Below are 10,000 nucleotides of genomic sequence, written 5' to 3'. Positions count from 1 at the left end.
TATCACTATAGTCAATTCTTTTTAGTGAGGCAGAATTGAACCGACTCGCAGGGGTGCCCTTTTAGCTCGGACAAAGTTTCCTAATAGCTGATTGGTCGGACAAGAATATTTCCGACCAATCAGCTGTTAGGAAACTTTTTCCGAGCTAAAAGGGCACGCCAGTGAGTCGGTGTAGGGGTGCCCTTTTAGCTCGGAAAAGTTTCCTAATAGCTGGTTGGTTGGACAAAAATATTTCCGACCAATCAACTGTTAGGAAACTTTGTCCGAGCTAAAAGGGCACCCCGGTGAGTCGGTGCAGGGGTGCCCTTTTAGCTCGGAAAAGTTTCCTAATAGCTGATTGGTCGGACAAAAATATTTCCGCCCAATCAGCTGTTAGGAAACTTCATCCGAGCTAAAAGGGCACCCCTGCGAGTCGGTGCAGGGGTGCCCTTTTAGCTCGGAAAAGTTTCCTAATAGCTGATTGGTCGGACAAAAATATTTCCGACCAATCAGCTGTTAGGAAACCTTTTTCCGAGCTAAAAGGGCACCCCTGCGAGTCGGTGCAAATCTGCCTCACTAAAATAAATTGACTATAGCTGCTGTTATTCAGCAGTTTCAGTTGTTAGTTCCTAGGCTTACAGGCTAATATTGAATTTTTGAATGGTAATGTGTTTAAAATGTATTTAATGTTAACATTAACTCTATTACACCTGAAAAAATATCCACTGGACTAATATTGAATTTTTTAATATTAATGTGTTTAAAATGTATTTAATGTTAACATTAACTCTATTACACCTGAGGAAAAAATTACTGGGCCAATATTGATTTTTAAATGGTAATGTGTTTAAAATGTATTTAATGTTAACATTAACTCTATTACACCTGAAAAAATATCCACTGGGCTAATATTAATTTCTAATGGTAATTTTTAATGCCAATGTGCTTAAACTTCATTTGATATTAATATCATTTTTAGATTTCAATAATCAACATAAGCTAATGAAAACGAGTATATTACATTAAAAAATATAACATTGCAAATGGCATCGACTGACGATTTTTTTATGTCTATTACTTTAGCTACAGCAGAAGTACGACCCAAGAGACAATGCTGATGATGAAAACGACCCCATCCTAACTTCTGAACAACTCACAAGACTCGCATTTCGTTTGCAAGCTTCAGAAAACTGATGCTGAGACTCCTGAGATGAAGGAGCGACATGGGTCATAGCTGCGACCCCAGATGGTTAAATGGAAGAACTAAAATACAGATGGGTTGGTTAAAAGTACAAGCAATTGGTTTTAAATATGTCTTCAGTTGGTTGGAGACTGTCTTCAATTGGTTGGAAGCTTGCCACCTATAAGTAGAAAGTACGACCTTCTTTGGGTTTAAAATACGACCTAAATATGGCTTGGTTGGTTAAAAGTATAACCTACCGATTTGAAATATGTTTTCAGTTGGTTGGAAGCTTGGTACATAAAGGTAGAAATACGACCTTCATTGGGTTTATAATACGACCTAAATACAGCTGGGTTGGTTGAAAGTACACCCTACTGATTTGAAATATCTTCAGTTGGGTGGACGCTTGACACAGATAGATAGAAAGTACGACCTTCTTTGGGTTTAAAATACGACCTAAATACAGCTGGGTTGGTTAAAAGTACACCCTACTGATTTGACATATGTCTTCAGTTGGTTGGAAGCTTGGTACATAAAGGTACAAAATACTATCTCATTGGATTTAAAATACGACCTAAATACAGCTGGGTTGGTTGAAAGTACATCCTACTGATTTGAAATATCTTCAGTTGGTTGGAAGCTTGACACAGATAGGTAGAAAGTACGACCTTTTTTGGGTTTGAAATACGACCTAAATACAGCTGGGTTGGTTGAAAGTACAACCTACTGGTTTGAAATATGTCTTCAGCTTGGTGGAATCTTGACACATATAGGTAGAAAGTACGCCCTTCTTGCGGTTTAAAATACAACCCAAACTCGTTGAATATTCAATCACCGAGAGTAAAAAGTATGCTTTATTCCCAGCTGATTACAGTTCGATCCTAGGGGATGAAACGTACGACTTCAATACGTTTATAATGAGGTTGGAAATGAGATTCATTTGGTAGAAAAAAACGATCCCGTGAGGCTGTATAAGGCTCGCATAAGAATGAGCTAAAATGAAGTTGTATAAAAATCTCAGATATTTTTGTCATCGGGAGAAAAAAAATGAAAAGTTATTTCTTGATGGTACAATTTTTCATCACCTTATCTATGTACATAAATCTTTTACAATAAATGAAAAAACGGTCAAACTACAGTGATTCAACTGGTAAATATCACCTTAAAAGACTATAGAATTCAGGTACAGCCGGACTCAAAACTCCTGTAAACATCATAGGAAATTAAGGATACGACAGTGTACCGGAATTAATGAAGTTAACTGTACTTCAAATAATGTTATTCAATTTCAAGTTCAATAGAAATTTTATCTTACAAGATAATTCATTATCGATATTGTCAATGTATATATATAACTGAAGAGAGTTTCCTTAAAAAATTTTTTGTAGATATATCATCACACATATACCGAGGCACTTCCCCCAATTTTTGGGGGGTAGCTGACATCAAACAAATGAAAAAAAAGGGGACCTTTCCTCTCTACGTTCCTCCCAGCCTGACGAGGGACTCAACCGAGTTTGGCTGTTACTGTTAGGGTGTCACAGCCCTCCCTCCCCCATTATCCACCACAGATGAAGCTTCATAACGCTGAAATCCCTGCTGCTGCTACCTCCGCGGTCATCCAAGGCAACCAGAAGAAGCAGCAGGGCCTACCGGAACTGTGTCACAATCGCTCGCCATTCATTCCTATTTCTAGCACGCTCTCTTGTCTCTCTTACATCTATCCTCCTATCACCCAGAGCTTTCTTCACTCCATCCATCCACCCAAACCTTGGCCTTCCTCTTGTACTTCTCCCATCAACTCTTGCATTCATCACCTTCTTTAGCAGACAACCATTTTCCATTCTCTCAACATGGCCAAACCACCTCAACACATTTATATATCATGACCCCGGATATATAGAAAGATATTCCAATTGTAAAAACCCAGAAGGATCTACCAGATGAGATAGTTGGTATATAAGCTATATACATTTGTGGCGTTCGAGTGAAATAATTTTGTTTTCGAACCGGAAATGTATACAATGATGAGATGTAAACATGTATTCAAAATAAAAAAAAAAAACTCTGTAACAAAGCTGTGAATATTTTTTATCGTCGTGAATTATTCGTATTGTGAACATTGTAAGGATATCTAAACAAATATATTGTCCAATCTTAAGTCGTCTCCAAGTTTTGACACTCAAGTCACTGAGAAGAATCGAGTTGTGAAAACTTTCCAGAGAGACAGATAAATCGTATCGACATTTGGTGGAACTTCTCTTACTCTCAGATTCCTCATAGTGGAAACTTTCACTCTCGGATTCCTTTCGAGTTTCGTGGAGATACGAAACTTCAGCATGATGATGATGATTTGGATTAACCCGCATATACAAGGAGGACCACGGGCTCTTGCATTAAAAAAACGGCAAATATCTGGCAACCTTTATTCCAGGATTTTTACCGTTTTAAAAACGGATATATTGACGTAAAGGAGTGATATTACAGTCACCAAAGCGTAAAAGATAATAACAAAGTAAGGTAAAAATACGGTCGCCTGTATTTTACTGAAATACGGTTGAGAACAGTATATTTTTACGGAGACTTTCAGGTTAAAATTACGGTTTTTTTTTAATAGTGTAATGTTGAAGCTGTTCTTCGTGCTGAATGGCACGAACACTGAAGATGGACAGTTGATGAAATTGACGATGAGGATGACACAATATGTCGGCCAAGGCTGAAGTCCGAACTCAAATTTTTTTTTTTTTTTTTTTTTTTTTTTTTTTTTTTTTTTTTTTTTTTTTTTTTTTTTTTTTTTTTTTTAGCAAAACAGATTGTACAGATACAGTTACAATATTGTTTATATTATGCTACATAAATAATATTAAGGTGCAGTCCGAACTCAAATCAGGGGCGCCGCAAAGCAGACATCTCTTCCCCAAACCCATTCCTTCGTCAGTCCTGGATAAATCAAATTTCTCCTTACTAGAAGGTCCTATCAGGATGATATCCTGGATAAATTAAATTTCTCCTTACTAGAAGGTCCTATCAGGATGACATCCTGGATAAATCAAATTTCTCCTTACTAGAAGGTCCTATCAGGAGGACATCCTGGATAAATCAAATTTCTCCTTACTAGAAGGTCCTATCAGGATGACATCCTGGATAAATCAAATTTCTCCTTACTAGAAGGTCCTATCAGGATGACATCCTGGATAAATTAAATTTCTCCTTACTAGAGGGTCCTATCAGGATGACATCCTGGATAAATCAAATTTCTCCTTACTAGAAGGTCCTATCAGGATGATATCCTGGATAAATTAAATTTCTCCTTACTAGAAGGTCCTATCAGGATGATATCCTGGATAAATTAAATTTCTCCTTACTAGAAGGTCCTATCAGGATGACATCACATCGATTAATACTTCATTATAACAAAGGACGTTTTTTTTTTCTGACATTCAGTGCAGGATAAGACGATGTTATACTGTTAAAAAAAAAACCGTAATTTTAATCGGAAAATCTCCGTAAAAATATACGGTTCTCAGACGTATTTTCAGACGCACAGGCGACCGTAATTTTTAACCTACTTTGTTATTATCAACGGTTGGTGAGAATAAAATCACTCCTTTGCGTTAATATATCCGTGTTTAAAACGTTAAATCTCTGGTAACATTTATTTCAGGATTTTTACTGTATTTTTACGACTACTTTTAAACATTGTAGGAAATTGGGACTTGAAACCAGTGATGCATTTTTACCAATGGTCTATACTTTCACAGTCATATATGAGAGATGTATTCATATAACTTCATCATATATGAGAGATGTATTCATATAACTTCATCATATATGAGAGATGTATTCATATAACTTCGTCATACATGAGAGATGCATTCATATAACTTCATCATATATGAGAGATGTATTCATATAACTTCATCATATATGAGAGATGTATTCATATAACTACATCATATATGAGAGATGTATTCATGTAACTTCGTCATATATGAGAGATGTATTCATACAACTTCATCATATTTGAGAGATGTATTCATATAACTCCATCACATATGAAAGATGTAGTCATATAACTTCTTCAAATATGAGACATGTATTCATATAACTTCATCATATATGAGAGATATATTCATATAACTTCGTCATAAATGAGAAATGTATTCATATAACTTCATCATATATGAGAGATGTATTCATATAACTTCATCATATATGAGAGATGTATTCATATAACTCCCTCATATATGAGAGATGTATTCATATAACTTCATCATATATGAGAGATGTATTCATATAACTCCCTCATATATGAGAGATGTATTCATATAACTTCATCATATATGAGAGATGTATTCATACAACTTCATCATATTTGAGAGATGTATTCATATAACTTCATCATATATGAGAGATGTATTCATACAACTTCATCATATTTGAGAGATGTATTCATATAACTTCATATATGAGAGATGTATTCATATAACTTCATCATATTTGAGAGATGTATTCATATAACTTCATCAAATATGAGACATGTATTCATATAACTTCATCATATATGAGAGATATATTCATATAAATCCATCATATATGAGAGATGTATTCATATAACTCCATCATATATGAGAAATGTATTCATATAACTCCCTCATATATGAGAGATGTATGCATATAACTTCATCATATTTGAGAGATGTATTCATGTAACTCCATCATATATGAAAGATGTAGTCATATAACTTCATCATATATGAGAGATGTATTCATAAAACTTCATCATATATGAGAGATGTATTCATAAAACTTCATCATATATGAGAGATGTATTCATAAAACTTCATCATATATGAGAGATGTATTCATATAACTTCATCATATATGAGAGATGTATTCATAAAACTTCATCACATATGAGAGATGTATTCATAAAACTTCATCATATATGAGAGATGTATTCATATAACTTCGTCATATATGAGAGATGTATTCATGTAACTTCATCATATGAGAGATGTATTCATATAACTTCATCAAATATGAGATATGTATTCATATAACTTCATCATATATGAGAGATGTATTCATATAACTCCATCATATATGAGAGATGTATTCATATAACCTCATCATATATGAGAGATGTATTCATAAAACTTCATCATATATGAGAGATGTATTCATATAACTCCATCATATATGAAAGATGTAGTCATATAACTTCATCAAATATGAGACATGTATTCATATAACTTCATCATATATGAGAGATGTATTCATATAACTTCATCACATATGACAGATGTATTCATATAACTTCATCACATATGAGAGATGTATTCATATAACTTCATCATATATGAGAGATGTATTCATAAGACTCCATCATATATGAGAGATATATTCACATAACTTCATCATATATGAGATATATTCACATAACTTCATCATATATGAGAGATGTATTCATATAACTTCATCATACAGCATTTCATTAATATTCCTCAAAACGAGTGATGTGATGAATGACATTGATGTATTAAATGTCGTGACTTCAATAAATGTGATATACGGGTAATGAGTTTATTCAAAACACCTATTTTTTAATGGCAATAAATATTGATGAAATAAAGAATAATGATTGGCAGTGAATGAAATGGTAATTAATTTTATCACTCTATTACGAAATGAAACCTTTGAATGAAATTACTACTACCAAATCAACAACAACAACAACAACAACAGCAAATGCAGCCGTTTTTAGTCGACTGCAGGACAAAGGCCTCAGACATGTCTTTATGTTTGGAGTTTGACCAGTTTTCAACACTACATAAGCCAATTGCGGTCTGGTGATAGTGGGAGATTTTGTCTGATAACTCACAGCAAACCAACCTAGTATGGGTGGCTCTGACTAAGACACCTTGGCTACTCATGTTAATACACAAACCCTTTCACCACAAAATCTAGTTCTAAATTTGTTTTTCTTTTTTTGTCCTAATAGTTACATAAAACTCAAGTTGGATTTCATTATATCAGAATATCTTTTTCAACAAAGCTTGTCCAGTGAGGAAAGCAAACAATGAAAAATAAAATATTTTAAGATCACTAATAACATTAATTTAACAAAACAAGAGAGAGAGAGACATAAGATAGAACAGTGAGCCCGAGTGTATCCTCAAGCAAGAGAACTCTAACCCAAAGACAGTGGAAGACCATGGTAAAGAGGCTATAGCACTACCCAAGACTAGAGACCTACGGTTTGATTTCGGATTGTTCTTCTCCTAGAAGAGCTGATTACCATAGCTAAAAAGTCTCTTCTACCTATACCAAGAGAAAGTAGCCACTGAACAATTACAGTCCAGTAGTTAACCTCTTGAGAGAAGAAGAACTGTTTTGTAATTTCAGTGTTGTCCACTGTATGAGGAGAGAGGAAAATGTCTAAAGCAAAGGCCAGACTATTCTGTTTATGTATCGACAAAGATGAAATGAGCCGTAACCAGAGAGAGGGGTCCTATGTAGTGCTGTCTAGTCAGTCAAAAGACCCAATAAGTCTATTGGTAATATCTCAAAAGGGTGGCTGGTGCCTTGGCCAACCCACTTCGTATAAAATCGTATCACAAATAAATGATCATTTTGTTATATCTAATACACTTCTAAATAACACCAATAAAAGGTCACAGGTTTTATGTAATGCAGATAAAAGGTCAAAGGTCAAAGGTCACAGGTTTTATATAATGCAGATAAAAGGTCAAAGCAATATACAAAATTAATGGATGTAATAAGTGAAATTGACTTGATTTCATATTGATAAAAAAAAATTCCTAAAAATTTCTCTTGATCGTTGGGCGAGGGATTAAAAATGATACGATTTACAGCAATTGAATTTTCCCTCGATTGGCACTCGAAATTTCGTTCAACATTTTCATATATATAAAGACAGGAGTTTTTAGCTTATATTGACTCTGCAAACATTGTCCCTCGCACAAAAGAATTCTATAAAAAGGACAAAAGTACTGTGTAAATACAGTATTTATCCAGAGCGTAAAATGAGTGACACATTACGTCACTATCAGTCCATAGAGGTTTGATCGAAAAGATGGATTTGTGTTTTGGAAAAAAAAAAGATAAATATTCATGAATTTGAGAGAGGGGGAAGGGTGGTATATATAATTAGGAGTGAAAAAAAATATGCAAATGAAGCGACTCTTATCTATCTACGACGAAGAGAGAATATGTAAGGAAAAGAATTATAGTGAATTAACTTTTGTCGCTTTACTCGAATAATCTTTATTTTTGTATTCACAAATCCCGTGTGGATTGAAAATGGAAATGAGTAAAATTTTTCATTTAATATTAAACCATCAGCCGGAAAAGAATTATAGTGAATTAACTTTTGTTGCTTTACTCAAATAATCTTTATTTTTGTATTCACAAATCCCGTATGGATTGAAAATGGAAATGAGTAAAATTTTGCATTTAATATTAAACCATCAGCCGGAAAAGAATTATAGTGAATTAACTTTTGTTGCTTTACTCAAATAATCTTTATTTTTGTATTCCCAAATCCCGTATGGATTGAAAATGGAAATGAGTAAAATTTTTCATTTAACCCTTTTACCCCCAAATGGCCGTACTGGTACGTTTCACAAAACTCATCCCTTTACCCCCAAGGACGTACCGGTACGTCATTGCAAAAAAACTTTTTTATATTTTTTTGCATATTTTTGATAACTTTATGAGAAACTTAAGGCATTTTCCAAAATAATGAGACCAACTTGACCTCTCTATGACAAAATTAAGGTTGTTAGAGCAATTAAAAAATATATATATATTGCAAAATGTGCTTGAAAAAAAAGCCAGGGGGTTAAGGGTTGGAAAGTTCCAAATAACGTTGGGGGTAAAAGGGTTAATATTAAACCATCAGCCGGATCTTTACTATCTTAAATTTTTCCAATTTAAGCTATATTTGAAGTGTATGATAACATACGTGGTATGAAAAGTAACTTAATAGTACTCTATGTGTTTTCTTGAAGAGGATACCTTTGATCAAAGGCATTGGAGAGAGCGCATCAGGCAACCGACCCCTTAGTTTATGAATAACATTGGGGAAGAAAATGTGTTTTCTTGAAAACAAAAAATAGAAAAAAAAATCTATAAAAAATTGAATCTTTACATCGTTGACAATATTCAGTGGAGACAAAAAACTTCAAGCGGAAATGGAATAATAAAAATATACGGAAATTCACTCTATATCTGTCCGTTTCTATTTCCAGAAGTGATGAATTTCCTAAATTGAAAAGGAAAAATAAAAAAGACCGGAATCACGCTGCATCCAGAAAACTAGATTCCAGGAAATAGGAACTTACGAGTTGAGTTATTCCAGGATATTACGTGATTAGAGGATGCTTATTTTTACGATGAGCGGTAGGATTGTTTTAGCAAGAGCTAATAAATCAGGATTTCCTGGAATTCTGGAATTGCCTTCAATGGAATATGTAGAATTTCCTGGAATTCTGAAATTGCGTTCAATAGAATATGGGGAGTTTCCTGGAATTCTAAAACTGCATTCAATGGCACATGGGAAGTTTCCTGTAATTCTGAAATTGCGTTCAATAGAATACGGGGAGTTTCCTGGAATTCTGAAATTGCATTCAATAGAATATGGGGAGTTTCCTGGGATTCTAAAACTGCATTCAACGGCACATGGGGAGTTTCCTGTAATTCTGAAATTGCGTTCAATAGAATACGGGGAATTTCATGGAATTCTGGAATTGCGTTCCATAGAATATGGGGAGTTTCCTTGAATTCTGAAATTACATTCAATAGAATATGGGG

The sequence above is a fragment of the Palaemon carinicauda genome, chromosome 36 (assembly GCF_036898095.1).
Source record: "Palaemon carinicauda isolate YSFRI2023 chromosome 36, ASM3689809v2, whole genome shotgun sequence".
Taxonomy (NCBI): Eukaryota; Metazoa; Arthropoda; class Malacostraca; order Decapoda; family Palaemonidae; genus Palaemon; species Palaemon carinicauda.
The sequence above is the reverse complement of the archived record's forward strand: the minus strand, read 5'-3'. Positions refer to the sequence as shown.